The following is a 15314-nucleotide window of genomic DNA, read 5'->3' as shown; positions in this document are numbered from 1 at the left end:
GGCTCTTTCGTGTCTCCATACAAATTTTAGGATTTTTTGTTCTAGTTCTGTGAAAAATGCCATTGGTAATTTGATAGGGATTGCATTGAATCTGTAAATTGCTTCGGGTAGTATAGTCATTTTCACAATGTTGATTCTTCCAATCCAAGAACATGGTATATCTCTCCATCTGTTTGTGTCATCTTTGATTTCTTTCATTAGCGTCTTATAGTTTTCTGAGTACAGATCTTTTACCTCCTTGGTTAGGTTTATTCCTAGGTATTTTATTCTTTTTGTTGCAGTGGTGAATGGGATTGTTTCCTTAATTTCTCTTTCTGCTCGTTCATTGTTAGTGTATAGAAATGCAAGAGATTTCTGTGTGTTAATTTTGTATCCTGCCACTTCACCAAATTCATTGATGAGCTCAAGTAGTTTTCTGGTGGCATCTTTAGGATTTTCTATGTATAGTAAGTATCATGCCATCTGTGAACAGTCACAGTTTTACTTCTTTTCCAGTTTGGATTCCTTTGATTTCTTTTTCTTCTCTGATTGCTGTGGCAAGGACTTCCAAAACTAAGTTGACTAGTAGTGGCAAGAGTGGACATCCTTGTCTTGTTCCTGATCATAGGGGGAATGCTTTCAGTTTTTCACCATTGAGAATGATGTTTGCTGTGGGTTTGTTGTATGTGGCTTTTATTATGTTGAGGTAGGTTCCCTCTATGCCCACCTTCTGGAGAATTTTTATCATAAATGGGTGTTGAATTTTGTCAAAAGATTTTTCTGCATCTATTGAGATGATCATGTGGTTTTTAACTTTCCATTTGTTAATATGGTGTATCACATTGATTGATTTGCATATATTGAAAAATCCTTGCATTCCAGGGATAAACCCCACTTGATCATAGTGTATGATCCCTTTAATGTGTTGTTGGATTCTGTTGGCTAGTATTTTGTTGAGGATTTTTGCATCTAAATTCATCAGTGTTATTTTTTTTTTTTATTATTTTATTTTATTTTTTTGGGGGGTACACCAGGTTCAATCAACTGTTTTTATACACATATCCCCATATTCCCTCCCTTCCTTGACGCCCCCCCCTCGATTCCCCCCCACCCTCCCTGCCCCAGTCCTCTAAGGCATCTTCCATCCTCGAGTTGGACTCCCTTTGTTATACAACAACTTCCCACTATTTTACAGTTGGTAGTATATATATGTCTGTACTACTCTCCCGCTTCTTCTCAGTTTCCCCTTCACCCCCCGCCCCCTCCCATACCTCGAGTTCTCCAGTCCATTCCCTGTATCTGCTTCCCTGTTCTTGTCACTGAGTTCATCAGTACCATTTTTAGATTCCGTATATGTGAGTTAGCATACAATATTTGTCTTTCTCTTTCTGACTTACTTCACTCTGTATGACAGATTGTAGTTCTATCCACCTCATTACATATAGCTCCATCTCATCCCTTTTTATAGCTGAGTAATATTCCATTGTATATATATGCCACATCTTCTTGATCCATTCATTTGTTGATGGGCATTTCGGTTGCTTCCATGTCCTGGCTATTGTAAATAGCGCTGCAATAAACATTATGGTATAAGTTTCTTTTGGGATTATGGTTTTCTTTGGGTATATGCCCAGGAGTGGGATTACTGGATCATATGGTAGTTCTATTTGTAGTTTTTAAAGGAACCTCCAAATTGTTTTCCATAGTGGCTGTACCAACTTACAGTCCCACCAACAGTGCAGGAGAGTTCCCTTTTCTCCACACCCTCTCCAACATTTGTTGTTTCCAGACTTTGTGATGATGGCCATTCTGATTGGTGTGAGGTGATACCTCATTGTGGCTTTGACTTGCATTTCTCTGATGATGAGTGATGTTGAGCATCTTTTCATGTGTTTGTTGGCCATGTGTATGTCTTCTTTGGAGAAATGTCTATTTAGGTCTTCTGCCCATTTGTGGATTGGGTTATTTGCTTTTTTGGTATGAAGCTGCATGAGCTGCTTGTATATTTTGGAGGTTAATCCTTTGTCCGTTGTTTCATAGGCAATTATTTTTTCCCATTCTGAGGGTTGCCTTTTAGTCTTGTTTATGGTTTCCTTTGCTGTGCAAAAGCTTTTAAGTTTCATGAGGTCCCATTCGTTTATTCTTGATTTTATTTCCATGGTTCTAGGAGGTGGGTCAAAAAGGATGTTGCTTTGATGTATGTCAAAGAGTGTTCTGCCTATGTTTTCCTCTAGGAGTTTGATAGTGTCTGGCCTTATATGTAGGTCTTTAATCCATTTGGAGTTTATTTTTGTGTATGGTGTTAGGAAGTGTTCTAATTTCATTCTTTTACATGTTGCTGTCCAATTTTCCCAGCACCACTTATTGAAGAGGCTGTCTTTTTTCCATTGTATACTCGTGCCTCCTTTGTCAAAGATAAGGTGCCCATATGTGTTTGGGCTTACTTCTGAGTTCTCTATTCTGTTCCATTGATCTTCCTTTCTATTTTTGTGCCAGTACCATACTGTCTTGATCACTATGGCCTTGTAGTATAGTTTGAAGTCAGGAAGCCTGATTCCACCAACTCCATTTTTCCTTCTCAAGATTGCTTTGGCTATTCGGGGTCTTTTGCGTTTCCATACAAATCGTAAGATTTCTTGCTCTAGTTCTGTGAAAAATGCCATTGGCAATCTGATCGGGATTGCATTAAATCTGTAAATTGCTTTGGGTAGTACAGTCATTTTCACGATGTTGATTCTTCCAATCCAGGAACATGGTATATCCCTCCATCTGTTTATGTCATCTTTGATTTCTTTCATCAATGTCTTAAAGTTTTCTGCATACAGATCTTTTGCCTCCTTAGGCAGGTTTATTCCTAGGGATTTGATTCTTTTGGTTGCAATGGTGAATGGGAGAGTTTCCTTAATTTCTCTTTCTGCTCTTCCGTTGTTAGTGTATAGGAATGCAAGAGATTTCTGTGCATTAATTTTGTATCCTGCTACTTTACTAAACTCATCAATGAGTGCTAGCAGTTTTCTGGTAGAGTCTTTAGGGTTTTCTATATATAGTATCATGTCATCTGCAAAGAGTGATAATTTTACTTCTTCTTTTCCAATTTGGATTCCTTTAATTTCTTTTTCTTCTCTGATTGCTGTGGCTAACACTTCCAAAACTATGTTGAATAACAGTGGTGAGAGTGGACACCCTTGTCTTGTTCCTGTTCTTAGAGGGAATTCTTCCAGTTTTTCTCCATTGAGAACAATGTTGGCTTTTGGTTTGTCATATATGGCTTTTATTATGTTGAGGTAATTTCCTTCTATGCCCATTTTCTGGAGAGCTTTTATCATAAATGGATGTTGAACTTTGTCAAAAGCTTTTTCTGCATCTATTGAAATGATCATATGGTTTTTATCCTTCAATTTGTTGATATGATGTATCACGTTGATTGATTTGCGTATATTGAAGAATCCTTGCATCCCAGGGATAAACCCCACTTGATCGTGGTGTATGATTTTTTTAATATGCTGTTGCAGTCTGTTAGCTAGTATTTTGTTGAGGATTTTTGCATCTATATTCATCAGTGATATTGGTCTGTAGTTTTCTTTTTTTGTGACATCTTTGCCTGGTTTTGGTATCAGGGTGATGGTAGCCTCATAGAATGAGTTTGGGAGTGCTCCGCCTTCTGCAATATTTTGGAAGAGTTTGAGAAGGATAGGTGTTAACTCTTCTTGAAATGTTTGATAGAATTCGCCTGTGAATCCATCTGGTCCTGGGCTTTTGTGTGTTGGGAGATTTTTAATCACTGCCTCAATTTCTGTACTTGTGATTGGTCTGTTCATGGTTTCTATTTCTTCCTGGTTCAGTCTTGGAAGATTGTATTTTTCTAAGAATGTATCCATTTCTTCCAGGTTATCCAATTGATTGGCATATAGTTGCTTGTAGTAGTCTCTCATGATGTTTTGTATTTCTGAGGTGTCCGTTGTGACTTCTCCTTTTTCATTTCTAATTCTGTTGATTTGCATCTTCTCCCTTTTTTTCTTGATGAGTGTGGCTAATGGTTTATCAATTTTGTTAATCTTCTCAAAGAACCAGCTTTTAGTTTTATTTATTTTTCTTATGGTTTCTTTCCTTTCTTTTTCATTTATTTCTGCTCTGATCTTTACGATTTCTTTCCTTCTGCTCACTTTGGGGTTTCTTTGTTCTTCTTTCTCTAGTTGTTTGAGGTGTAAGGTTAGGTTGTTTATTCGATCATTTTCTTGTTTCTTAAGGTAGGACTGTATTGCTATAAACTTCCCTCTTAGAACTGCTTTTGCTGCGTCCCATAGGTTTTGGGTTGTTGTGTTTTCGTTGTCATTTGTTTCTAGATACTTTTTGATTTCCTCTTTGATTTCTGTAGTGATTCCTTGGTTGTTTAATAGTGAATTGTTTAGCCTCCATGTGTTTGTATTTTTTGGAGTTTTTTTCCTGTAATTGATATCTAGTCTCATGGCGTTGTGGTCTGAGAAGATGCTTGATATGATTTCAATTTTCTTGAATTTGCTGAGGTTTGATTTGTGACCCAAGATGTGATCTATCCTGGAAAATGTTCCATGTGCACTTGAGAAGAAAGTGTAGTCTGTCGTTTTTGGATGGAATGTCCTATAAATATCAATTAAGTCGAGATGGTCTAATGTGTCATTTAAAGCTTGTGTGTCTTTATTTATTTTCTGTTTGGATGATCTGTCCATTGATGTAAGTGGGGTGTTCAAGTCTCCCACTATAATTGTGTTACTGTCGATGTCCCCTTTTATAGCTGTTAGCATTTGCCTTATGTATTGAGGTGCTCCTATATTGGGGGCATAGATATTTACCATTGTGATATGTACTTCTTGGATGGATCCCTTGATCATTATGTAGTGCCCTTCCTTGTCTCTTTTAATAGTCTTTACTTTCAAGTCTAATTTGTCTGATATGAGTATTGCTACTCCAGCTTTCTTTTGACTTCCATTTGCATGGAATATCTTTTTCCATCCCTTCACTTTCAGTCTATATGTATCCCTTGGTCTGAAGTGGGTTTCTTGTAGGCAGCATATAGAAGGGTCTTGTTTTTGTATCCATTCAGCCAGTCTGTGTCTTTTGGTTGGAGCATTTAATCCATTTACATTTAAAGTGATTATTGACATGTGTGTTCCAATGACCATTTTCTTAATTGTTTTGGGTTTGTATTTGTAGGTGTTTTCCTTTTCTTGTGTTTCCTACTTAGAGAAGTTCCTTTAGCACTTGTTGTAAGGCTGGTTTGGTGGTGCTGAATTCTCTTAACTTTTGCTTGTCTGGAAAGCTTTTGATTTCTCCCTCAAATCTGAATGAGATTCTTGCTGGGTAAAGTATTCTTGGCTGTAGGTTTCTCTCTTTCAGGACTTTCAGTATATCCTGCCATTCCCTTCTGGCCTGCAGAGTTTCTGTAGAAAGGTCAGCTGTTATCCTGATGGGTTTTCCCTTATATGTTGTTTGTTGCTTTTCTCTTGCTGCTTTTAATATTTTTTCTTTGTGTTGAATTGTCGTTAGTTTGATTAATATGTGTCTCGGTGTATTTCTCCTTGGGTTTATTCTGTATGGGACTCTCTGTGCTTCTTGGACTTGGTTCATTATTTCCTTTCCCATGTTGGGGAAGTTTTCCACTAGAACCTCTTCAAATATTTTCACAGACCCTTTCTTGTTTTCTTCTTCTTCTGGGATGCCTATAATTCGAATGTTGGTACGTTTAAGGTTATCACTGAGGTCTCTGAGGCTGTCTTCTAGTCTTTTTATTTTTTTATCTTTTTCCTGCTCTGTGGCGTTTATTTCTTCCATTCTATCTTCCAACTCACTTATTCGTTCTTCTGCCTCAGTCATTCTGCTGGTTAGAGCATCTAGAGTATTTTTAATTTCAGTTATTTTGTTATCCATTGCTGTTTGTTTTTCTGAGTTCTTATGAACTGTTTCTTGTACTTTCTCTAATTTGTTATCAAGATTTTGTATCATTTTTACTATCATTACTCTAAATTCTTTTTCAGGCATTTTTCCTATTTCCTCCTCATTTATTTGGTCTTGTGGGTTTTTTTCCTGCTCCTTTGCCTGCATGGTGTTTCTTTGTTTCCTCCTGGTTGTCCAAGCTTTTGGGGTTGCTTGTCCTGGTGATAGAGGTGTTTATAGAAGACTGTCCAAGCCTCAGACTAATGTCCAAGTATTGGATTAGACGAATATTCAGTCTAGGAAACACATACATGTATAAGACACACAATTATTGAATCCGTTAGGACATAAGGCTCTAGAAAGACCTGACAGAACCCCAGTGTGCTATCAGATATTCAGAGAGAAACCCAGCAGAAATTGACAACTGAAACAGAACAAATCAGAGACAAAAGCAAAAGCAAACAAACAACAAATAACACCCTACACTTACAAACATCAATCCAGGGAGATTTTGTAAGCTAGGATCAAATATAGAAATGAGCTGGAGTACCACCAGAGAGAATGGAGATTCTCAGAATGTAATTAGACAACTGTACTAAGAACTAAGATAAAGACAAAAGCCTAATATTAATACCAAGGCAGTGCATCATCTGGAGAATAGAGCAAGGAGTCTGAGCAGACCGATAGTGTTGCTTATAAGTATGTTAAGATAAAATACACTTAAAATGGCTGGAAGAAAGGGGAACAGAAGAGCGTAATGTGGTTGGAAATATGCAAAGAAAAAGAAAGGAATAGAAGTGTATAAAAGAAAGGGATGAAAGGAAAGTATGAAAGATATTTTGTCCGTACTACCAAAAACTTAGCTAGATATAGAAGTATTTTAAAAGGCAAAAAAAAAAAAAAAAAAAAAAAAAAAAGAGTCAAAAATATCCTTATAAAATTATGTTGTAAAACTTGTAGATCCCTTAGGGCTAAGATCGTATTTAATAAATCAAAAAAAAAAAAAAAAAAAAAGAGAAAGGAAAAAAAAAAAAAAAAGAAAAAAAAAAATCCAGAACTGATCCCCGAATGGACCAGTTCAATAGGTATTGATACTACTATTTCTGTTTCCTTAGCGTCTCAGCTGTAAGTGTCCTCTTCCTTGCCTTGGGTTTTTTTTTTTGCGTTATTCTGTGACCAGCAGAGGTTCCTTTATTGTTCGTCTGTAAGCCTCGGTGTGTGGGGAGGGAGAGGGTGCAATAGTGGCTCCTTCTCCTGGGAGGGAGTGAGCAGTGGCGCACTGTTGCTTCAGTCAGGCTTGGAGATGCCTGTTGCAGAGGGCGCTGGTGGCTCAGGCGTACACAGAAAGTCTTAGAGTTGGGCCTCTCTCGGGGTTTTTTCTTTTTGATGCTGGTTTTTTTTTTTTTTTTTTTTTTTCTCTCGGCAGCCTCCCTGCTGCTGGCGTTGCAAGGAGTTTTAATCTAGCCCCGCCCGAGCGCCTGAGGGTACTTGTTATCCCTGAGCGCCTTATGTGGCCCCGCAGGGCGTCTCTCTGCTGCCTGTTGCAGAGGCGCAGAAAGAGAGAGAGAGGCTATGCGCGCGGCTCCTCCCCCCCGCCCGGGAGCCTGCAGCCTCCAGCCGCCATCATGGCCGGGCAGCTCTCAGGGATCGGCACTCCTCTCCGCGGACCTCCTCCCTCCTGTCCTCTCGGTCCGTCACCCTACCGGCAACAATGTTTCTCCCCCTGAACCAGCTCTCCGGTTCCCACGCTCCCGCTCCTGGACCCTCCGTTCAGCCGCGGATCGATGTCTCGGTCCGGGAACGCTGAGCTGCGCTGCGGACCCTCCGTATGTTTCTCACTCCCTCCCGTCTGCCACAGCTCCGCCGCTTCACCCTCTTTGAGCCCTCGTAGATGCCTCCCTACCGGCTATGTCAGGTTCTCCGCAGCCCTTTCCGGTGTCCGAGGCCGTCTGCTGGTGTTCAGCTGGTTCTCTGTGGGAATGACTGTGTCCTTCCGTGCATTCCCAATGCATCTGTGGAGAGGGATGCACTCCACGTCTCTCTACTTCGCCGCCATCTTTTTTTCCTCATCAGTGTTATTGGTGTGTAATTTTCTTTTTGTGTAGTATCTTTGTCTGGTTTTGGTATCAGGGTGATGGTGGCTTCATAAAATGAGTTTGGGAGTGTTCCTTCCTCTGCAATGTTTTGGAAGAGTTTGAGAAGGATGAGTGTTAGCTCTTCTCTAAATGTTTGACAAAATTCACCTGTGAAGCCATCTGGTCCTGGACTTTTTTTTTGTTGGGAGATTTTGAATCCCAGTTTCAATTTCATGACTTGTGATTGGCCTGTTCATATTTTCTATGTCTTCCTGATTGAGTCTTGGAAGGTTATACCTTTCTAAGAATCTGTCCATTTCATCCAGGTTGTCCATTTTATTGGCATGTAGTTGCTTGTAGTAATCTCTTATGGTGATTTTTTATTTCTGCGGTGTCTGTTGTAACTTCTCCTGTTTCATTTCTGATTTTATTGATTTGAGTCCTCTCCCTCTTTTTCTTGCTGAGTCTTGCTAGAGGTTTATCAATTTTATTGATAATGAAATTATTTGTTCAATTTTGTTTATCTTCTCAAAGAACCAGCTTTTAGTTTTATTGATTTTTGCTATTGTTTTCTTTGTTTCTATTTCAGTTATTTCTGCTCTGATCTTTATGATTTCTCTCCATCTACTAACTTTGGGTTTTGTTTGCTCTTCTTTCTCTAATTTCTTTAGGTCAAAGGTTAGATTGTTTATTTGGGATTTTTCTTGTTTCTTGAGGTAGGATTGTATTGCTATAAACTTCCCTCTTAGAACTGCTTTTGCTGCATCCCATAGGTTTTGGATCGTTGTGTTTTCATTGTCATTTGCCTCTCAAGACATTTTTAAATGTACATCACATCATTATTGTAAGCATAATGTTATACAGCAGCTCTCTAAAAATTTCTCATCTTACACGACTGAACCTTTGTACCCACTGAATAGCAACTCTTCTTTTCCCTCTTCCCCCAGCCTCTGGCAAAGACCATTCTACTTTTAGCTTCAATGAGTTTATTTTTAGATACCTCATATAAGAAGAATTATGCAGTGCTATACTTCTATGACTGGCTTATTTTATTTAGCATCATGTCCTCAAGGTTAGTCTATGTTGTAGCGTATGACAGTATTTCCTGCCTTTTATGGCTGAATCCCATATTGCCACTGTACACATACATACTCCCTCATATGTATGTACCACATTTTCTTTATCCATTCATATGCTGATGTCCATCTTAAGTGGTTGTGAATAGTGCTACAATGTAAACAGTGCTACAGTGAACATGATTAAACACATATGTCTTTGAGGTCCTGATTTCAGTTCTTTTGTATGAATATCCAGAAGTAGGATCATTGGATCATATGATAGTTCTATTTTTAAATTTTCAAGGAAACTCCATATTATTTTCCATAGAGGCTGCACCATTTTACATATCCACCAACAGAGTACAAGGATTCCAATTTCTTCACATCCTCACCAGCACTTCTTATTTTCTCTCTCTGCATGTATGTGTTTAAATAATAGGCATCCTAAGAGTTGTGAGGTTATATCTCGTTGTGGTTTTAATGTGCATTTCTCAGATTGTTACTGATTTCAAGCATCTTTTCATATATCTGTTGATTATTTTTATGTCTTCTTTGGAGAAATGTTTATTCAAGTCTTTTGCCCAATTTTAATTGGGTTTTTTTTTTTTTGCTATTGAGTTGTAGGAGTTCTTATATATTTTCGATATTAACCCTTTATCAGCTAGAAGGTTTGTAAGTATTTTCTCCCATTCTGAAAACTGCATTTCACTCTACTGATTGTTTCCCTTACTGTGCAGAAGCTTTTTAGTTTGATGCAGTCGCACTTGTCTACTTTTGCTTTTGTTGACTGTGTGCAAGAAATCATTATCAAGACCAATGTTTTGAAGATTTTCACCTATGTTTTCGTCTAGTAGTTTTGTAATTTCAGGTCTTACATTTAAAATTTAAATCCATCTGACCTGCTTTTTTGTATATGGTATAAAACAGTGGTTCAATTACATTGCTCTGAATGTGGGTATCCAGTTTTCCTGAAACATTTATTGAAGAGATTATCTTTTCCCCTTTGTGAATTCTTGACACCCTTGTTGAAGATCAGTTGACTGAATATGCATGGGTTTATTTCTGAGCTCTTTATAGCGTTCCATTAGTCTATATGTCTGTCTTTATGCTAGTATCGTATTGTTTTGATTATTGTAGATTTGAAATATGTTTTGAAATAAGGAAGTGTAATATTTTTTGCTTTGCTTTTCCGTATGGTTCCATGTGAATTTTATGCTTTTTTTTAATTTCTGGAAAAAATACCATTGATATTTTGATAGGGATTGTATTCAATCTGTAAATTACTTTTGGTAATATGAACATTTTAACAATGTGACATCTTCCAACCATAAACACAAGATGTCTTTCCATTTATTTATGTCTTCTTTAATTTCTTTCAGCAGTGTTTTTTAATTTTCAGTGTTCAAGTTCTTTGCTTCCTTGATTAACTTTATTTCTAGGTATTTTATTCTTTTTGATGCTGTTGTATATGAGATTATTTTCTTGATTTCCTTTTTGAATCATTTGTTATTAGTGTATAAAAATGCAACTTATTTTGGTATGTTGATTTTGTATCCTGAAACTTTGCTGAATTCATTTATTCTAACAGATTTCTTTCTTTTTTTTGGGGGGGGGGGCAGGGTGTGGAGTCTAGAGTTTTCTACATATAAAATTATGACATCTTTGAACAGAAATAACTTTACTTCTTCCTTTCTGATTTGGATGGGTTTATTTCCGCTTCCTGCCTAGTTGCTTTTGGCTTATGTCCAGTACTATATTGAATAGAAATGGCATCCTTGACTTATTCCTGATCTCAGAGAAAAAGCTTTTAGTTTTCCACTATTGAGTATGATGTTAGCTGTGGGCATTTCATACATAGCCTTTGTTATGTTGAGGTAATTTTCTTTTATTCCTAGTTTAGTGAGCATATTTGTTATGAAACGGTGTTGAATTTTTTCAAATGCTTTTTCTGCATCTGTTGAGATGATGATGTAATTTTTATCCTTTGTTCTATTAATGTGGTGCATTAAATTGATTGATTTGCGTATGTTGAACCATTCTTGCCTCCCAGGGATAAATCCCACTTGATCAGGGTTTATGATCCTTTTTATATGCTCTTGACGTGAGTTTGCTACTATTTTGTTAATGATTTTTGCATCTATGTTCATCAGGGGTACTGTGTGCTGTTCTTTTCTTATAGTGTCTTTGGCTTTTCTTATAGTGTCTTTTATGAGGCCAGGGTAATGCTGGCCTCATAAAATGAGTTTGGAAGTATTCCCTCCTATATATTTTTTGGGAAAAGTTTGAAGATTGGTATTAATTCTTCTTTGAATATTTGGTATTCAATTGAATATACTAATGAATCCATCTGGTCCTGGGCTTTTCTTTGTTGGGAATTTTATGATTACTATCTAAATCCCCATACTAGTTATTGGTCTATTCAGACTTTATATCCTAAACAATGTAGTCTTGGTAAATTGTATGTTACTAGGAATTTATCCATTTCTTTTAGGTCATCCAGTTTGTTGGCCTATAGTTCATAGTCATCTCTTATAATCCCTTTTATTTTTATGGAGTCAGTTATTATGTCTCTTCTTTCATTTCTGAATTCATTTTCTTGTATCCTCTCTTTTTTCTTAGTCTAGCTAAGGTTTTGTCAGTTTTGTTAATTTTTTTAAAATCCCACTGTTAGTTTTGTTAGTGTTTTTCTTTTTTTCCCCTGCTTTCTATTCCTTTTATTTCTGCTCTAATCTGGTATGGCCTTCCTTCTGCTAACTCTGGGCTAATTTTATTCTTTTTCTAGCTCCTTGAGGTGTAAAGTTAGGCTGTTTATTTGAGAACTTGCTTCTTTTTTTTAGTATAGAAATTTATTGCTATAAACTTGCTTCTTATTACTGTCCGATAAGTTTTGGTATGTTGTATTTTTGTTTTCATTTTTCTCAAGATATTTTCCAATAAGCCTTTTGGTTTCTTCTTTGACTAACTTGTTGTTCAAGCTTATGTTGTTTAGTTTCTCATTTTTGTGAATTTTCCACTTTTTCTTCTGCTATTAATTTCTAATTTCATTCCATTATGATCAGAAAAGATACTTCATATGATTTCCATCTTAAAGTTGTTAAGACTTGTTTTGTGACCTAGGATGTGATCTATCCTGGACATTGTTCTGCATATACTTGAAAAGAATGTGTATTCTGCTGCTGTTGGGTAGAATGTTATATATATGTCTGTTAAGTCCATTTGGGCTATAATTTTGTTTAGATCTTCTATTTTCTTATTGATCTTTTATCTTGATGTTCTATTCATTATTTAGAGTGGAAATTGAAATCTTCTGCTATTACTGTGTAGATACCTATTTCTCTTTTCAGTTGTGTCAATGTTTGCTTCATATATTTAGGCTGTATGATATTGAGTGTTTTTATATAATTATTCTATTTTCCTGGTGAATTGACACTGTTTATCATATAATGTCCTTTATCTCTTATGATAGTTTTTGACCTAAGGTGTATTTTGTTTGATGTAAGTATGGCCATCCCTGCTCTCTTTGGTTAATACTTGCATGGAATATCTTTTCCCATCTGTTTGCTTTAGTCTCTTGCAAGCAGCATATTTTATGATTTTTTTTAATCCATTGAGCTACCCAATGTCTTTTGATTGGAGAGTTTAATCATTTACCTTTAAAGTAATTGCTGACAGGGAATATTGCAGATTTCTTAATTGCTTTGTATCTGTTACAGCTCTTTTGTTTCTCTTTTCATCTCTTGCTGTCTTTGGGTTTTGTTGATTTTTTCTGGTGATACACTGATTCCATTCTCATTTTCTTTTGTGTATCTTCTGTAAGTTTCTTTTTGGTTACCATGGGGCTTACATAAAACATAAGTACTACAATCTATTTAAGCTGTTAACAACTTAAATTCATTTGCATACATAACCCCTACACTTTTACCACCCCTGCTTTATATTATTGGTGTCACAAACTACATATTTTTGTATTATGTATCTACTAACACATTTTTGTAGTTATAATAATTTTTAATGCTTTTGTCTTTTAACTCCTATACCAGAATTAAAGTGATTTACACACCATCATTGCAGTATTAAAGTATTCTGTGTGTGTCTATATATATTTATCTTTGCCAGTGAGCTTGATGCTTTCATATGCTTTCATGTTGTTTAGCATCTTTTTCTTTCAACTTGAAGGACTACCTTCAGCATTTCCTATAAGACAGGTCTAGTGATCATTAACTCCATCAGCTTTTCTTTATCGAGAAAGTCTTTATCTTTCATTCATTTTGATGGACAGATTTACAAGTAGATTATTTTTGGTTGGCAGTGTTTTCTTTTAGCACTTTGAGTATATCATCCCACTCCCTCTGGTCTCTAAGGTTTCTGTTGAGAAATCTGTTGATAGTTTTATTGGATCCCCTCCCCCCACCCCCAAAGGTCATTAGTTGCTGATCTGCTGCTTCTTTCAAAATTCTTTCTTTGTTTTTGACTTCTGACAGTATGATTATAAGTTATCTTAATGTGGGCTTATTTGAATTCCTTGTATTTGCATCTATTGTGCCCATTCCTTCTCCAAATTTGGGAAATTTTTGATCACTATTTCTTGAAATAAGCTTTTTTGCCTCTTTTCTCTCTCTTTCTTTTTCCTTTCTTCTCTTTCTTCCCATTTTGGGACTCCCATAATGTATATATTCATCCTCCTGATAGCATCTCTTAAGCCCCTTAGAGTTTCTTTATTCCTTTTAATTCTTTTTTCTTTTTGCTCCTCTGACTGGATAATTTCAGATGACCTGTCTTTGAATTCACTGATTCTTTCTTCTGTTTGATCAAGTTTGATGTTGTACCTCTCTAGTGAAATTTTCAGTTCATTTATTGAATTCTTCAGCTTCTTGATTCTTTTTTATATTTTCTGTCTCTGTTGAAATTCTAATTTTGTTCATGCATCATTTTCCTGAGCTCATTTAACACCTTTATGATGGTTATTTTAAATTCTTTGTTAAGAAATTCTTATACTTCCCTTTCTTTTGGGCCAGTTTCTAGATATTTATTTTGTACATTTGATTGGTCCATTGCCCCCTGTTTTTTTTCATGTTCCTTGTAATTTTGTGTTTGTATTCCTGCATTAAAAAAAAGCCTCCTATCCTAGTCTTTGTGAACTGCCTTTATTCAGGGCAAGACCACCACCAACCAGCCTAGCCAGGCATTCTGGGGCCACTCAAGCATTTTCTGTGGTTATGTCTTTTTTAGAGTTGTACATGTAGATTCTTAATTAGAGATATGTGCAATTCTTTTTTCTTCAGGGGCCTGCAATCTCTTGTTCCCTTTGGTGTATGTCTGCTATATCATGGGTCCTCGGGAGCAGCAGTACACCACTCAGGTCTCTTTTGTTCTCAAAGTCTTCCAGTAATTTAGACTACCTGGCTCCCATTAGTGCTCTGAGATAGGTGAGACAGAAGCCAGTCCCTCAGGTAGCTTCCTTGAAAAATCAGAACATGGTATGTAAAATCCAGTCTTCTTTTTTCCTCCCCATGGAATTTCCAATCACATGGTTCTGTACCAGGGGAGGGACTATGATAAGAGGTGTTATGAATTTTCCAAAAATTCATTGCACCTGGTTTCATGGTAGCTTGGCATGTAGGAGCCTCTTAGCTGGTTTCTGGATTTCTCATAAAGGAGATTGATCTGTGTATTGTTGGTGAATCAGTGTTTTTATGAGGGGAAGAAGGGTTTTGGGATTTCTAATCTTCCATCTTGCTAACAGCAACCCTTCTGACTGTACAATTTTTTTAATAAGTAGTATTTTTTTAACTTTTTTTTAATAAATTTATTTATTTATTTATATATTTATTGGCTGTGTTAGGTCTTCTTTGATGCATGTGGGTTTTCTCTAGTTGCAGTAAGTGGGGACTACTCTTTGTTATGGTGCGCAGGCTCCTCATTGCTGTGGCTTCTCTTGTTGCAGAGCTAGGGCTCTAGTTGCATGGGCTTCTGTAGTTGTGGCACATGGGCTCAACAGTTGTGGCTCACGGGCTCCAGAGCACAGGCTCAATAGTTGTGGCACACAGGCTTAGTTGCTCTGTGGCATGCGGGATCTTCCTGGAGTAGGGATCGAACCCGTGTCCCCTGCACTGGCAGGCGGATTCTTAACCACTGCGCCACCTAAGAAGCCCCTGACTGTATAATTTTTAAGACAACTTGTTTATTGTAGGTTAGAGCCTAGTTAGAATCCTTAGGATGGGCTGTTATATTACAGCATCAAGACCAGAATTTTATTTGGTGAAACAAAATTCTATTAAGAGATGGCGGAATT

The sequence above is a fragment of the Hippopotamus amphibius genome, chromosome 1 (genome assembly GCF_030028045.1).
Source record: "Hippopotamus amphibius kiboko isolate mHipAmp2 chromosome 1, mHipAmp2.hap2, whole genome shotgun sequence".
Classification (NCBI taxonomy): Eukaryota; Metazoa; Chordata; class Mammalia; order Artiodactyla; family Hippopotamidae; genus Hippopotamus; species Hippopotamus amphibius.
The sequence above is the reverse complement of the archived record's forward strand: the minus strand, read 5'-3'. Positions refer to the sequence as shown.